This window comes from Oryctolagus cuniculus, chromosome 11 (genome assembly GCF_964237555.1).
Source record: "Oryctolagus cuniculus chromosome 11, mOryCun1.1, whole genome shotgun sequence".
Lineage (NCBI taxonomy): Eukaryota > Metazoa > Chordata > Mammalia > Lagomorpha > Leporidae > Oryctolagus > Oryctolagus cuniculus.
In genome coordinates, this window is record NC_091442.1 from 71,353,858 (window position 1) to 71,371,756 (window position 17,899).

General features: G+C 44.8%; 1 long non-coding RNA gene across 1 annotated transcript; it reads left to right on the plus strand.

Annotated features, from left to right (window-relative positions):
• Positions 1-10,552: 10,552 nt before the first annotated feature.
• On the plus strand, positions 10,553-15,586 carry LOC138844220 (uncharacterized). The gene is made up of 2 exons (XR_011379782.1): positions 10,553-10,947; positions 15,250-15,586. It is a non-coding gene; the product is annotated as an uncharacterized lncRNA (long non-coding RNA).
• The last annotated feature ends 2,313 nt before the right edge of the window (positions 15,587-17,899 follow it).

Genomic DNA, 17,899 nt, shown 5'->3' on the forward strand with positions numbered 1-17,899 from the left:
ACTTTATTTTTGTGCCCCCTTAAATGGCAACTCATGCATAGCTTTTTCATAATATGTATTTTCCGTGGACTTTTTAAGACCCCTGTGTAGTGTGCTCTCTCCAAGCGTCTTACTGCAAGGTTGGTTTAATGGTGTGCATGAGGGTGTGTGGTTCCCTTCCCATGCCTTTCCAAACATATCTTTGCAGGCTTGGCGTTGGAAATAGGCAGCCCAGCATAGCAGGAAGCAAGACGGTACAGATGTTTTGGTTTCTGTACCTTCAGCGATCGCACTTGCTAAGTTGTTCCTGCTTCCCGAAGTCTGGAGTCTGCCCAGACCCCAGGAAATGCTAAAAGGCTGCCTCTTTATCTTATAACAACTCTTGGGTGCAGTGCCTTGAATTCATTCCTTAATGATGGTACAATGAGCTGAATCTTTCACTTGCAGACTTTTCACTTGCCAAACGTCATTAAACAAAACCATTAACGCACTGGGTTCACCCAACAGATGTAGTGTTGGCTACAGCGTGCAATGGTCTAAACTAGGATGCCTTTCCTTGCTTCCAGTTATATCTAGAAAAGGGGCCTTTCTCTTGCACGTGCGGATGAGCCAGTTCTTTTCCTGGGCTCTTTGTCTTCGGGAGGCTTCCCTCACGCTAGTGCTGAGGAGCGAGCCTGGAGTCTGTGTTTCACTCAGCCCACGAAACCATCAACGTTCCCCGTCAGTGGCTGACACGAGAGCCAGCTGCCTGAAGTGTTGGCGCAGCTGCTCTGCGAGACGAGAACAAAATCTCACCGCTGCTCCCTGTTCCCCCGTTCCGGGGTGCGGTGGGCTCATAACACATTCATTTTGTCTCCTTTTACCATCGGCTCAGATTTCTATGGAATGGAACTGAAGTTCAGGAGTCTGCAAGCAAATGCACAAATGTGCCCCCGATTCTGTCATGGATTTCGTGGTTGGCTTCTGCTTTTTTGCTTGTATGACTCATGGAATTTTTACGGCTCCACCCATGACAGCCCTGTGCCCTTAGGTAATTATGGTTCCTCCTGGGTACAGAACAACCAGCCCTTACTCCTAAATGATGCAGATTCCACAGCTCTGCACACCCTGAGCAACCCGGTCCTGCAGCAGGTTTGCTTTACTTTGGTCTGGTCCAGTTGGACCCAGATATTAAAGGGGAATAATGGCCGGCGCCACAGCTCACTAGGCTAATCCTCCGCCTTGCGGCGCTGGCACACTGGGTTCTAGTTCCGGTCGGGGCACCGAATTCTGTCCCGGTTGCTCCTCTTCCAGGCCAGCTCTCTGCTGTGGCCAGGGAGTGTAGTGGAGGATGGCCCAAGTGCTTGGGCCCTGCACCCCATAGGAGACCAGGAGAAGCACCTGGCTCCTGCCATCGGATCAGCGCGATGTGCCGGCCGCGGCGGCCATTGGAGGGTGAACCAACGGCAAAGGAAGACCTTTCTCTCTGTCTCTCTCTCTCACTGTCCACTCTGCCTGTCAAAAAAAAAAAAAAAAAAAAAGGAGGGGGGTAAAAAAGAACTGAGCAAGTCCCAGCTGTGTCACCTCACCAAGCCTGGGGCAGAATGAGGCCCAGAAGAGACACTGAGTGCAATCCAAAGAACCTTTGATTATTGTTAGCCATACCCTGACCAGCCTTTGTGCCTAACCTCTTACGTTAAAGTCCTTGGTGTTGATGGCATTACTTCTAGACAAGAGAACACAGACATTTGCCAAATGTATGATTAAGTGCACAAATAGTTGTGTATGTAAGGGCAGCAATGAACACTCTTCTCTTCTCTTTGTCCTTCTTGCTCCCTGTTCTTCCCTGATTTTCAAAGATTCAAAAAAAAAAAAACCTTAAGTTTTGGTCTGGGAGTGTGATTTCACCAACTCCCTGCTGTTCCAGTTTATCCCAAAACTGTCCATCATAGCCAAACAACAGAAGTTGGCCATGATTCAAAAGAAAAAAATGCCTTAGGACATAGCTTGACATATGTTGCATAATTTGGAAAGCTCGTAGTTCCTTGTCTCATTTTTAAAGACTTCCTGAGTTCATTTTTTCTCCATTCCTCATAATTTTCATTGACATTTTCTTCTTACGGCCCAAATATTATCTTTTTCTTTTTTTGTGCTTTTCCCACTGAGTGTGCTCTACCAGCAGAGTGGCTCTGGCCAGTAAGCAAGTCTTCACATTTTAAAAAATAGGAAAATTTGCTTTAATGTTGTTGAAAAAGAAAAAGAGATCAGATTGAGTAAGTGAAGAGTGCACCAAGTCCAGGTTCCCACACTGTGCACCACGGCACAGCAAGCTCTCAGGGATGCCACAGGAGCTTTAGAATTTAAAAAAAAATGTTTTGAGTGGTGGGGAATTGTTTATTTGAGTGCATATCTGTATGTGCACAAGTTTCTCTCTACACACACACACACACACACACACACACACACATATATACAGCTATACCCCACCTCCAGAATTTGTCCAGAGCCCTGCCCAACTCCCTGCCTGCCTTGGTAGATCCTCATGGCCCTACTGTACTCTCATCCCTTGAGGTCTCCTTAACTGGGAGTCAGCGTCTTAGCTTCTCGCCCAGCACACCTGGTCACCTCCGGACTTAGCTTGCTGCATTTGACCTCAGCGGCTCCAAGGACACAGCTCTTGGCAGCTGGTGCTCTGGTTTTTCTAGGGTCTTAGGCAGAGACCCAAGACCCACCCCTGCAAGCCACCTCAGTCCCCTCGCTCCGCAGGATGTCACTTCAGGGGAGATGGCTTGGATCAGACCCTGAGGTTTTCACATTTTGGGGTGTCATTCAAGCTAATTGAGCTCACTGTGATAGGGTCACATGTGCGGTAACTTGAGTGGATTCAATGCAATCGGCAACTGCAAGATTCTCAGGTCGACACTCGAGGGAGGTAACTTGGGCAGTAGGATGAGACGGATGGCATGGAACCAGAGAAAACACTGTGTTAGCTGCCTGCAGACTTAACTACAAGCGAACCATGTCATGGGATCTGCACAGCAATTGACATCAAGCTTAGCTGAATGCTGGAGAAGTTTAGCCTCCACCTCAAGACGGAACACGACCCTTCTTTACCCTGCACGGGCCAGATCACGTCTGTGTCCCATTGTTCACTTCCAAGAGCCACCTTCTGAAACACACAACATTGTGACAAAGACTCCTCCACCAAACTTCTGTCAAGCTCCTCTGGGTGCCGGTTTTCAACTAGGCTTTGACCTTGATGCTCTCCTGTATTTGGCCTGCCTAGACCAACTGCAGTAACCATTCCTCAAAGTCAGTTTGGCGAGAATCCCTCCACCCAGGAAACCTGATCACACTTGATGTCTGATTGTCTGATCAAATTCTTCATCTCCAAGCTCGAGATCCCAGCTGCCTGCTGCAGGAATCCGCCCCCCCCCCCGCCATTGTCCCTTTGTATCCACCGACCCCTCATTCTGCTTGTCGGCTCTGAACCCCTGACTGCCTTGGTGCAGCCTGAGCTCTCTGCCCTCCTGCAGTACTCTGATTGCCACACTCCTGAGTAAAATCTTCCTTACCGTCACTGCTCCGAACAAGGTAACCCCCCCCCCCCCATGGCAGCTTGCAAACACAGCAGAAGCATGAAGGTCACTCTTTGACCTTCTCTACCTTTCTGCCCTAAGCTGGTGAAAAGAACCCTGACCCACTTCTCCTGAAAGATAGGTCACAAGGCCCTCTTTCCCCAGGGTCCTGCCCTAGAAGCCGGGGGGGAACTGTACAAAGCAGCTCGCTATGCTCCCCCCAGTTTATTACCATCACATTGTACCCCTTTGTTCTCCAATCACAGGACCACACGGCTGCCCATAGACATCAGTTTTCCCTGGCTCTTTGGGTCTTCATTTCTGAAACTGCCATGTCACTGAAAAAACGGGGATTAAATAAATTTGTCGTGCTTTTCTCACGCTAATCTATCTTTCATTAGAGGAGTGTCAGCTGCGAGCCTTGTGATGGGTAAGGAAAAACTACTTTTTTCCCCCTACATTACAATTTTAACAAGTATCAGAATCAACTTTTTTTTTTCTTTTTTCTTTTCTTTTTTTTTTGACAGGCAGAGTGGACAGTGAGACAGAGAGAGACAAAGGTTTTCCTTTGCTGTTGGTTCACCCTCCAAGGGCTGCCACGGCCGGCGTGCTGCGGCCGGCACATCGCGCCGATCTAAAGCCAGGAGCCAGGTGCCTCTCTTGGTCTCCCATGGGAGTGCAGGGCCCAAGGACTTGGGCCATCCTCCACTGCACTCCCAGGCCACAGCAGAGAGCTGGCCTGGAAGAGGGGCAACCGGGACAGAATCCGGTGCCCCGACCGGGACTAGAACCCGGTGTGCCGGCGCAGCAAAGTAGAGGATTAGCCTAGTGAGCCACAGCGCTGGCCAGAATCAACTTTTCTTTAATGATTGACACCCTGTTAAGTGTTCTGAAAGGTGACCAAGAAGTGAAGGGTCTTGAAATCACATTACTTGCAGTACAGTTAGAATTCAGGGGTTTTTGTTTTGTTTTGTTTTTAAGAATTATTAAATGAAAAGGAGAGAGACAGAAATATCAACTGTCTGTCCTCTGGTTCACTCCCCAAATGCCTACTGGGCTGGGCCAGGCCAAAGCCAGGAGCCCAGAATTCAATCTAGGCCTCTCACATGGATGGCAGGAACCCAAGTAGTTGGGCCATCATCTGTTGCCTCCTCGGGTGTGCATCAACAGGAAGCTGGATTGGAAACTGAGGTGAGACTCCATCCCAGGCACTACGAAATGGGATGTGGACATTGTAAGTGGGAACTTAACTGGCTGTGCCCATCCCTTATACCACAATGCCTACCCCAGGTTAGGATTATTATTAAGCTTTAAACAGATTCTGGAAAGTAAAATGACTAATTTCAAATGTTGCAGCAGATTATGTCAATGTTACTTTTAAAGTTAAATGTTAAAAACACTCATTTCATAATAATATAAACTGCATTTCTATTTATTTCAGATTGTCTAGTCATTGAAAACCAGTGGGAAACAGGAGAAAATGGGTGAGCCCTTACCCTTCAGATTAAATGGGCAGTCAGGTGGTTACAGTAGAGATACAATTAAAACATCAGTAGTATGGATTATGCCTTTCCTGTATTAGCTGCCTGTGTGTCCCGGGTGTGAAGACTCAGGGGTGCGACACAGACACATAGAGATCTGCTGGGGGCCTGAGGGGCTCCCTGGGGAGAGGGTCCTGGAAAGGGCCAACGAGTCTCCTGGAACATGAAGCCAGGCTGGGGGAGGGGCCAGAGTCAGGCCCCAGGGATGCAGGAACCCTGTGGATGTTCGGGTTCCCTTTGCATTAGGGACAGTTAAGAGGGGTTAGGAAAAACAAAAACTGTTCCATGGCCATCTCCACAAGCAATTGGAAGAGCATGGCTGCTGTTCTTTTGTTCCTTCTCATTTTCTTCACTCCAATGATACCTTGTGTTGGGGCTCAGGAAATGATACCCCCAAGTCGAGGGCTCCCAAGCTAAGTTTCTCTCTGGCTTTCTCTAGCTGCTCGTTCTCACTGCTCATTCTCCTCTATGGCAAGCTGTAAAAGCAATTTCTCTTCCCTAAGGGCCTCCTTTTCCCCAAAGCCAGCCATCAAAGCAAAAATGGCCAAAAATATATGGAAAAATGCTAATATCACCAACCATCAGGGAGTTGCAAACCAAAGCCAGAATGAGGTATCATCCCACTCCAGTTAGAAGGACTGTTATAAAAAAGACACAAAATAACAAATGCTGGTGAGGATGTGGAGAAGAGGGAACCCTCATACACTGTTGGTGAGAATGCAAATTAGTGAGCCATTGTGGAAAACACAAGGAATCCATCACATGACCCAGTTATCTCACTATGGCTACACATCCCAAAGAACGGAAGTCAGCATAGGAAAGAGCTACCCTCACCCTCATGCCTACTGTGGCATTATTCACGATAGCCAAGCTATGAAGTCAGGCTGGGTGTCCGTGTCCCTTCATGAATGAAAGGAAAATGAAAATGTGGTATAGGTATGCAATGGAATATCATTCAGCCATAAAAAGAATGAAATCCTAACATTGCTGCAAAATGGTTGGTCATTAGCTTAAGTAAAAAAATCCTGACACAGAAAAACAATCACTGCGCGCCTTCTATCATATGTGGAAGTTACAAAAAATAAACCTGAACCTAGAATAGTGATTACTAGAGGGTGAGCAGGGTTGAATAGAGGGAGGTTGCACAGCAGGTGCTGAGGCAGCGTCAGAAGGTAGGACTGGGTTCTGGTGTTCCACAGCAGAGTGGGGTGACTTTAGTTCACAGGGCTGTGTTATATACTCGGTGAAGAGCCGGAAAAGAGGAGCTGGTAAGTTTCAAACATGAAGGTAAGGCAGCAGAAATGCTAATTGCCTGACTTGATCAATTTATGCTGTATACATGTGTTAAATTATTGCAGTGTTACCCCATCAAAGCGTTAGCCAACGTTTTCTAAAGAGAGAATTCTCTGACCTTCCTTGTTTGATTGTAGGTCATAAGATCCCCATCCCAGACAGAGCCCTGCTGGAAGGAATGCTACAGAGAGGCCACTAAGAATCAGCATGGACAGGCCTCGCTGGGTGCCTCCGCTGTGCCCAGCACTGTTAGATCCTGTCCTTTCTCGTCCAGTTGTATTTCTATAGCATTGTCTGTGCTTTGTGAAACTGAAGCCTAAGAATGGGTAGCTCACCTGAGTGTGGGGTCTTCAATCTGAAGGCTCCCTTGTCACGTACAACTAATGGTCAAATTACATGTGTCACGGCGTTCTCCTGTTAGCCTTTTGTTGGAGGGCTGTCAGCTGTGACTTTTTTTTTTTTTTTTTTTTTTTTTTTTTTTTTTTGACAGGCAGAGTTAGACAGTGAGCGAGAGACAGAGAGAAAGGTCTTCCTTCCATTGTCTCACCCCCAAGTGGCTGCTACAGCCGGTGCACTGCACCGATCCAAAGCCAGGAGCCAGGTGTTTCCTCCTGGTCTCCCATTCGGGTGCAGGGCCCAAGCACTTGGGCCATCCTCCACTGCACTCCCAGGCTATAGCAGAGAGCTGTACTGGAAGAGGAGCAACCGGGACAGAATCCAGCACCCCAAACCGGGGTGCCAGCGCTGCAGGCGGAGGATTAGCCTAGTGAGCCGCGGCACCGGCAGCTGTGACCTTTTATGATGGGCAGGAAAGGGCTCATTCTCTTTGTCCCTACACATTCACCTGGGAGCTGGGGGGAATCTCGTGGTCCTTGTATGGCCAAGGACCAGCCAAGAAACAGATGGTGCAGGAGAAGCGTCTCCCAGCAACCAGACAGGGGAAGAAGGAAACAGAGACTTCATCTGGTTTTAGGAGGTTTGATTTTTGCCAGTAGACAAGTGAAATTTCACGCGGTGTCAGAGGATGCATTTGGCTAGCAAAGGGGACACACACTAAACTTGGGAAGAATTGAGAGGAGCTGAGGCCCTTATGATTGGATGAGTGGGCCAGAACCTAAGAAATATGAGGCTATTTTCAGATTAGGGTTGCCAAGAAAAACATGAGTACGTCAGATAATGATGTTTAAGAGCCCAGGAACAGATAGACACAGGTCTTCCCAATCTCAAGTCTCCCCACCTAGCGAGTTACCTCACACACAATAGGGGCTCTGGCAATGTTTGCTGATTGAAAACAGATTTCAGAAAATACTATGGTCATTTGTCTTTAATCCAATTGAATAGCAATCATCATCATCACCACCATTACGCTAATGTCCCAGCGTCTAGGTGCTTTTTATGCTTGTTTTACCACTGAATGCTCCAGGCAAGCCTACTGGGTGACTCCAGCCTCCCTCTGGCCAGGAGGAAATCTGAGGCCTCAAGAGCTCACAGGACTTGCTGAGGACAGTGAATGTCTAATTCTCCTCTGCGCTCCTGGTGCTATTGTATGCAGATGTATGCAAATGTATGCAGATAATCTCTAATCAGTGGACCTTCATTGACCAAGGGAAGCCAAGTTTTGAGGCCACAACGTGCAGTGTCCACCACTCCTTCCAAGTGTGAAGCCTTTCTGAGCTTCATCTAGCGTGGTGGTGGATGAAGAGGGAGAGAAGCGTTTTTCTCTAGAGGCGCAAACCAAATTGGACACCCAGACAGCAAAATCCACACACGATGGAATCTGAGGATGGCTCCTGAGGAACTGGGGCAGCTCCGAGCGCTTTGTTCACCTCTGAGTACCATATGTATCCGGCACTGTTGCAGGTACTGGAGACTATAGCTGCGTGACCCAGCTCAGCTTGAAGTCTCAGCTGCTGCTTTTTCCTTTTTATAAGTTCTTTTTTATTTATTTGAAAGGCAGAGTTAGAAAAAGAGAAAGAGAGATCTTCCATCTGTTGGTTTACCCCCCCCCACCCCCAAATGGCCACAAGGATCAGGGCTGGGCCAGGCTGAAGCCAGGAACCAGAAGCTTCTTCTGGGTCTCCCGTGTGGGTCCAGGGGCCCAAGGACTTGGACCATCTTCCACTGCTTTTCCAGGGGCATTAGCAAGGAGATGGTTCTGAAATGGAGCAGCCAGGTCTCAATTTGGAGCCCATATGGGATGCCAGCATTGCAGGTGGCAGCTCTACCTGCTACATCGCAATGTCAGACCCTAAGTCTCAGCTTCTCTAGGCCTTCATTTTTGCAGCCATGATGCATTTTTAGCATTATCTGATGTGTTTCTGGACCCCAGGCAAGTCCATCTGACTTGAATGCTGCTCACCCATGACTTTTTTTTTTTTAACTTTTATTTAATGCATATAAATTTCCAAAGTACGACTTATGGATTACAATGGCTTCCCCCCCATACCGTCCCTCCCACCCACAACCCTCCCCTTTCCCACTCCCTCTCCCCTTCCATTCACATCAAGATTCATTTTTGATTATCTTAATATACAGAAGATCAGCTTAGTATACATCAAGTATGGATTTCAACAGTTTGCTCCCACACAGAAACATAAAGTGAAAAATAATAGATGATTTTTTTTAAATGATGATGAAATCAGAGCAGACCTATTGTCATGTTTAATCCCAGTGAGAGTCAAGTTGGGAATTGATAATTTCCTTTTTTTTTTTTTTTTTTTTTTTACAGAGGATCCATTTAGTATGCATTAAGTAAGGATTTCAACAGTTTGCACCCCCATAGAAACACAAAGTGAAATATATTGTTTGAGTACTCGTTATAGCATTAAATCTCAATGTACAGCACATTAAGGACAGAGATCCTACATGAGGAGTAAGTGCACAGTGACTCCTGTTGTTGACTTTACCAATTGACACTCCTGTCTATGGCATCAGTAATCTCCCTATGCTCCAGTCATGAGTTTCCAAGGCTATGGAAGCCCTCTGAGTTCTCCGACTCTTATCTTGTTTAGACAAGGTCATAGTCAAAGTGGAGGTTCTCTCCTCCCTTCAGAGAAAGGTACCTCCTTCTTTGATGACCTGTTCTTTCCACTGGGATCTCACTCGCAGAGATCTTTTGCCAGAGTGTCTTGGCTTTCCATGCCTGAAAGACTTTTTTTTTTTTTTAAACAATGTAGTGGATCATTTAGGCACCAGACAATAACAAAGAATGTGAGCACTTTATGCATGATGCAGCTGGGTGTTTTTTGCTTTGTTTTTTTTTTTTTTTTTCAGTTATTTGTGCAAAGAATTAGAAAATGATGATGAAGTAATGATAAAACTCATCTATAATCACTGGCAATGACCACCATGCCAGCGTCTTCTTTATGTACAAAAATATTTTCACAAAACTAGAATCATTCCCATAAATATTTTTGTATGTGTGATTTTAAAAAATCAAAATAGGGGTCATGCATTTGGTCTAGGGGTTATGACTCTGCTTGGGATGATTTCATCCCATATCAGAGTCCCTGGGTTCAAGTCCCAGCTCCACTCTCGATTGCACCTTCCTGCTAATACCCACCCTAGGACGCAGCAGGTGATGGCTCAGGTGGTCGGGTCCCTGATGCCCAGGCTGGTGACTTGAATGGAGTCCCCAGCTCCTTGCTTTGGCCTGACCCAGCCCTGACTGTTGTAGGCATTTGGGGAGTGAACCCATGAATGGAAGATCTCTTTCTTCCTCTCTCTCTCTCTCTCTCTCTCTCTCTCTCTCATACGTGTGTGTGTATGTGTGTGTGTCTGTCTCTGTGCCCTCAAATAAATAAAATTAATTCAAAATACTTTAAATAAAAATGAAAATAGCACTCCCATAATTCAAAGCAATGCACAGAGGCACACTGTAGGGCTACCCGGAAACGCAGAACTGTGGAATGGTGCTCCTGTCTGTCGGCCAGCCTAAAAGGACAGCTCCAGAGGATGCCCCGCTCTGTGCGGCTGAGGAGGGGGAGGGCACAGTTGGCAGAGGCTGTCTTCTGGGGTACACAGAGCTGGAGACCCGGGTCAGGAGCTTCCTCTGCTCAGAGCACGTGCGTTGTCCCTGCTCTGAAAGAGCTGAGATCACCCGATCACGCTCAGACCAGAAGGAGGAAGCTGGGCAGCTGTCCAGTGAGACTGCTGCTCAGAAAGGCAAAAAGTGGAAACATCTGCTGGGTGGAGAGGTCAGCCGAGTGCAGGCCACATGATCGTCCCTGGGGGCAGATGTCCAGGACACCAACGCAGGGGGGGACCACTCAGCAGTCACACATCACACCCTCTAGCGAAGACGCCGGCTGCTGGTGGACAGCACACGGGAAGGTGCACTAGAATTAGCCAGATGGGGATGGATGCTCGCGTAGCAGTTAAGAAGTTGCTTTGGATGTGAATGCCTATCCAGGCACCTGGCTTCTAGGCCCAGCTCTGCTCCTGGTCCAGCTTCCCGCTAACGCATACCCCGGGAGGCGGCACTTGCTGGCTCAGGAAGTGGGGCCCCTGCCACCCACATGGGAGACCCAGATTGAGTTCCTGACTCCTGGATTCAGCCTGGCGCAGCCTTGCCTGTTGTAAGCATTTGGGGAGTGAACCACTGGATGGAGTTCTCCCTCTCTCTCTCTCTCTCTCTCTCTCTCTGTTTCCCACCCCACTCCCCCACCTCTGTCACTCTTTTGATTAAAAAAAATAAGTTACTAACCAGAGGATTGCCAGAACCCAGACTGCTGGAAAATGTCTAAGATCTTTCCAAGCGCTGCTGCTGCTGCTGGGCCAAGACGGAATCAGACACAGTTCTAGGTAATGCCTTGAAATATTTTAAAAAGACCAATTCTTGGGATTATAAAAAAAGACAAATAGATGAAATCATAGAGATGTAAACTGAATTAACAGATGAAGCAAATTTTTAATAAGCATAGCTACCTGACCATAATATGGATTGCATGAAAAAACAAATTCCCCTAAATGAACACATATAAACTGATTAATAATATTATTTACCTAAGACTTGGTAAAGGACAATTTTCAAAAAAGATAACAATGTGATTATCATCCAGATATAAAATGAACATGTATTAAAGGTTCTATTTGAGTTCTTTACTAAGGGAATCAGGCAGATACGCAGATGGTCCAAAGAAGGGTCCACAAAGCAGACATGTGTCTAGATCAGGAATATTAAAATACATTTTCAGTTAGACACAGAATTGGCTATTGTCCCTCCACCACTGAGTAGGATTTATTTGCATGTCTAGGGACAAAAGTTATTTGCAGTGCTGTCAATTTGCTATAATTTGTAGAGTTAGAACATAGTCTAGTCAAAACAAAGGGCATGTCCCTATAGAATCAGATAGTTTCTGAAGGTTTCAGCATTTTGTGGAAAAAATACCCATCCAGTAGTTTCATTTTATAACAAATTGTGCATAATAAAAATTGTGCATATTTATGAGATACTATGTGATATTTCATTATTTGTATACATTATGTAATATCCAATCAGGGTAAATACATTTATCCTTCTAAGCATTTCACTTTTCTTTACAGTGAAAGCATCCAAAATCCTATATCTAGGTTTTTTTTAATAAAGAAGTATATTGTACTTTAACATTATGTAAGGCCGAGAGATACTACGCAGGAGAACCCAGAACTTCTTACTCCTAGCTAGCTATAACCTTGCACTTGTCAATCAGCCTTTCCCCTTCCTTCCCTCACCAGCCTCTGGTAAGCTCCCTGTATTTTTAACGTCTATGCAATCCCCTGTTTGTTAGACTCCACGTGTGGGTGAAGTCATGGGATATTTCTTTCTGTGCTTGGCTTGTTTCCTAACGAGCTGCAGGTCTATCCACATTATCACAGACGACGAGATTTCAGCCTTCTGTATGGCTGAGTATTCTACGGTGTGTGTAGGCCACGTTTTGTTTATCCAGTCATTGGTAGATGGACATGCAGCAGTCTCTTGCTTATTTTGAAGTCTAATTTTTTTCCTTACACTTTCCTCTTTTTGATTAAAACATAACATCTCATCATAGGTTATTCTTGACTTAAAAACAACACTAGCTTGTTTACATTTGGCCAGATTATTCTTATAGGTGTAGGAAGAATGTTAATTTTCCTTAAAGAATCCAATTGGACTTTTCAAAGCCTATATTACTTGCTTACCTGGGGGTAGGAAACCAAGTCCAAGAAACTCTTGACCAGATTCTACTTGCAGTAGTTATAAATTTGAGCAAAGTCATCCCCATCTGTAAGGTAGAGATGCATTAAGCCAAATATCAGGACAGTTTACCTAGAAGGGCTTTGTGACTGGTGCTACCATAGAGTCAATCATAGTTCTTTAAAAGCAAGTATAATAAAATGAGCAGCAGCACCCTCAAAAATGACATTCCAGGTCTTAGTTGAATAACACTTTCCCAATCCTAACCTGGGGAAAGAACATGTTCTTAAGGATTAGTTTCTGGCTGCTACTCTAATAAATTATGCAAACGTAGTGGCTTGAAATAATGCCACTTTACTATTTTATGGTTCTGAAGGTCATAAATCTGAAATGGGTCAAAAGGGCCAAAATCAAGGGGCTGTGTTCCTTCTGGAAGCTGTAGGAGAAAGTGCCTCTTTTTGGTCTTGCTCAGTTTCTGGAGGTCATTGACAGTCTTTGTCTTACAGCCCTTTCTTCATCTTCAAAGCCAGTAGCCTGGCGTCTTCAAATCTCTTTCTCTCTGACCTTCCAAATAGCCAAGCAGACATGCCAACACACATAAAAATATGAACAAATCACTCAACAGAGACTAGATCTTTATAATCCAGTAATTCATTTCCAGAAATCATCAAGTGCTTGCACTATAAAAAGTTCCTAATCATTACTGTCATCAACTGGGGGGAAAAACTTATTAGCCATAAACAAAACTAGTAGAGAGAAAATGAACATTAGAAAAGCCAACAGTGAAGCTCTGTTGCCACTTTGATTTCAACTCTAAAAACCAAGAACAGATGTGCCTGGCCTTAGGCTGTTAGTGAAGCGTGCAGGGTCTCTAAAACATCCATGGGAAATGTGTATTATGAAAAACACCGTGTGTATATTTCAAAGAGGGTTTTCACCAACATAGACTTATCTTTTAACCTCATTTTCCCACCAACATCTGAAGGTGCCCCCCGATACCATTTCTGTTGATGGAGTTTCCCTGTTTCTCTGAGTCCACTCTACTGAGCACCTCGGTAGAGGATCTCCAAATCAATAGAGGATCTCCAAATCGAAAAAGATAAAATCCTGACTCTTATTCAGATACAAAATAAATAGATACTAACTATTATTTAACTCACCCTTTACTGAGGGATCCGGGCAGACGTTACAGTCAGTTCAAAGGAGAAGCCACAGAACAGACATACGAATAGATCAGGAATGTTGATGTAAACTTACAAATGGACTCAACAAGGGCTTTCCCACAGTGGGGGGAATGCTGGCTCTCCACCCGGGAGAATGTGTTTGTATGTTTGTAGTCAAGCATTGTGTGCACTGCTGTTAGTTTGCTACAGCACAGTGTTGCAAAATAACCTAGACACTGTAGATACCTACAACATCTCAGTAGGACTCAGCGTTGGTTTGTCTGTGATGTGGCATTGGTTACTTAGATTTTAATTGTTATTATACTATGCCAATGATGCTTTGGTGAGGTCCACAAATGGGCTAGGGAAAGCAGTTGTTAAAATATAAAAACATAATTACAAAAAAGTCAGGAGTGTCTTTTCATTAAGCAAATATATATTTGCTTACATTTTAAGCACTAACTTGTTAAAAGGGGCCTTCATTATCTCTAACTTTGCCAATGCAGGTTACTCTCTAGCCACAATTATTTGCTGTTGGAAAATTGCACACACAAATAATTGCACCCATCACTGTCTAATTGTAGGCTGAAATGAAGGGCAAGCAGTTAATTATTTCCCAGCTGTCTGGAGCTGCATGTCATTAGCTGGTTGTGACACAAGCGATTGCACAGGCTGTTCTTCACCTACGAAAGGTGAGGACCCAAAGTGCCCCAGTGCCTTAGGTGTGCACTTCAAGAGTAGAACCACTCCTTACTCCTTCAAGAGTGTGCTTTTCTTTGAAGAGATCTGCCTTCCTTGTCAGCCTTCCACTCAGTTCTAGCTGACCCACTTGTTGTGTCTTGCTTCTTCTCCGTTCTGATTCCTTCAACAACGATCTCATCACTCTCAGTGTGTGTCTGTCTTACCGCAACATTCCATGTACAATTGCTCTCTTTGGGGCTGCATTGTGGTGCAGCAGGTTAGCCACCACTTGCAATGCCAGTATCCCGTAGTAGTGCCGGTTTGAATCTCAGCTGCTCTGCTTCCACCCCAGCTCCCTGTAATGTGCCTGGGAGAGCAGCAAAGATGGCCCGAGTCCTTGGACCTCTTCCACCCATGTGGGATACAAAGCTCCTGGCTTTGTCCTGGCCCAGTTCTGGCATTTGCAGCCATTTGGGGAGTAAACCAGTGGATGAAAGACCCCTGTATTTTCTTTCTGTCTCTATTATTCTGCCTTTTAAATAAACAATAAATAATAAAAATAAAAATTTTTTTCTTCATCTGTCTCCCAACTTTTCTCACATGGGCTAAGATGGGAAAAATTCTTTTTACGGGAATGGTGACCATAGGACAGAACTATTCCTCTCTCCACAAGACTGATAATAATAGACAGGGAAATCATATGGAAAAAAGGAGAGGACTGAAAAACATGTGCCTTCCTGTAGCAGGGTTTGTGTAAAGGGTTTTGTTGTTGCGATGATGTCATTATTACTCATCCACACGGCTGTGTGGGAAAAATAGAGATCAGGCATAAATAACAATAAAGCAAGCATTCTAATTTGAGCTCTTGGTGTTTTTTTAAGAGTGCGATCTTTGGCTGGAAGCAAGAGGAGCAGCTCTAAGTGACGTCACTCACTCAGTACAGAAGCAGACTAACAGAGAAGGCTGCATTCCTGGCTCTGGGCCCAGGGCCTCGTCCTTCTCCCCCTGCCCACCTCCATCCTCTCCGAGATGAGTTACTTCGTGATCAGCCGGCCCTGCCCTGTAGAGAGAAGTTGCCCTCCTTCTTGTGAGACACTCAGGATTTCTGCTTCAGAAAGTCAGACTCGTAGGATTTCATTTCTCTTCAGATATGTCTCTTTCTCATTCAGGTGTAATGAAATCAAATGTCCAGGGAATAAAATAATTCCTACAATTAAATGTGCTATTTCTGTTACGGGTTTTTTTCTGTTACTCAGAGTTTTTACCTTTTCTGTGTCTAAATTCTGTGTCTATTCCTTTGATCATCTTTATTGTGTTTCCTATTGATGTATAATTTGGAGGGTTATAGGCAGTGAAGATTGATGAGAAAGTCACAATTAAGATGAAAAGTTTTCAGGGCCAGCGCCGTAGCATAGTGGGTAAAGCTGCTGCCTGCAGTGCCAGCATCCCATATGGGAACCAGTTCAAGTCCTGGCTGCTCCACTTCCAATCCAGCTCTCTGCTTATAGCATGGGAAAGCAGTAGAAGATGGCCCAAGTCTTTGGCACAGCTCCGGTCGTTGCAGCCAACTAAGGAATGAACCAGCAGATGAAAGACCTCTCTCTCTGCCTCTCTGTAACTCTGCCTTTCAAATAAATAAATCAATCTTTTTTAAAAAAATTAAGAGTTTTCTCACAAAACACTACTTTTTCAGGAAATATTACCTTGTAAAATATCATCATCTTTACTAAATGTGCCAGTCAGGGTTCTTGCTTGTAGATAATGAAGGCCACATTAGCTGTCAAAGCAGGAAGGGATTTATTAAAGGAGTGTTGGATAACTCGTATCTAATATCTATAAACTCACATATGTGAGCATATGGGATAACTCACATAAGCACTCACCTATATGGTCAACAGTATAAAAAAGGAACCCACAGAATAGTAAAAACAAAAAATATTTTCAAATCACATGTTTGATAGTCATAGCCAGAATACACTAAGAACTCCTAAAACTCAACATTGACACCAACATCAACACTACTGCATAAGCAAAGAACTTGAGTAGGTATTTCTCCACAGGAGATATACAGGTGGCCAATAAGCACAAGAAAAGATGATGAACATCACTAGCCATTGGGGAAGTGCAAATGAACACCACAACGAGTACCTTCTCACACTCATTAGAAGGCTTCCATGACTACCCAGCCTGCTCCCATATGAAACCTGCAATGAGATACCACTTCACATCTCTTAGACTGGCTCCCAATGAGGGACCATTCTAGCTTTCAAAAATCCAGAAAATAACAAGTATTGATGAGGATTATGGAGAATTCATAAACTTTGTATATGCTTGGTGGGAAAGTAAACTGATATACATAATATGGAAAACAGTATGGGATTCCTTAAAAGATTATAAATAGGATTGCTGTATGATCCAACAATCCCACTTCTGAGAATACAACCAAAAGAATTTAAAGCAAGGACTGGAACAGACATTCATACACATATGTTCGTGACAGTAGTGTTCCTAACAGGTAGAAGCAATCCAAGGATTCATCAAGAGGAGATTGGGTAAAAGAGGGATAGTATACACCTTTAATAGAACATTGTTCAACCACAGAAAGGAATGAAATTCTACTACATATCACCACATGACTGAACCTGGAAGACGTTATGCTAAGTGGAATAAGGCAGACACCAGAAAGGACACCACATATTGTATCATTCTGTTTATTTGAGGGACCTAGAATAGGCAAATTCACAGAGAGAGAAAGTAGGATAGTGGTTGCCAGGGACTGGGGGCCAGTGAGGACTGAATGGGACATTATTGTTGATTGGGTATAGAGTTTCTGTTTGGAAATGGGCACTGGCAAGGATTCTGGAAATGGAGTGGTGACTGTTACACAACATCATGAATGTACTAATGCCACTGAGTTGTATGGTGAAGATGGTGAGTTTTATGTTTGTATATTTTTACACACACACACAAGTGAGGGCCATTGCTATCTCATGAGAAGAGCAAAAACAGACAGTGGGCTAAAGATGGCCCAATGGCTGTAGCTTGCCAGCTACTACCTTGTATTGTAGTACAAGCAGGCAGTCCGATCAGACTAGAGGAGTGAGCCAACTTGGAGAACCTGGCACAGGCGGTAAAGGAGTAAGCTCCCTACCACTCAGCTGTGTTATTTGCTCTTCTAGAAATTCAAGTTCTCCTCACGAACTTTAAGAACTTCCTCAACTTACCACCCCTCACACATGCCTGTCCTTACCAATTAGCCTGTTCCCTTGTACCTCAAGTCAGGCCTCTCTGTCTTGCCTCTTGGTTCCCTCTCCTCTCCTTCCAGGTTCCTTCTCTGTTAATCACCGCTTCCTCTTGCACTGGTTTCTTTCTTTTAGCAAGTCTGTCCATGCTTCAATAACACAAAAGGACTTTCTTTCAACCTTGGATCACCCTCCAGCTACTACGTTCTCTCTCATTCCTTTTGCCGTCAACTTTTGTCTAAGAGTGGCTTCCACTACAGTTACTCAGCCAGACGGAAAACAAGCGTCC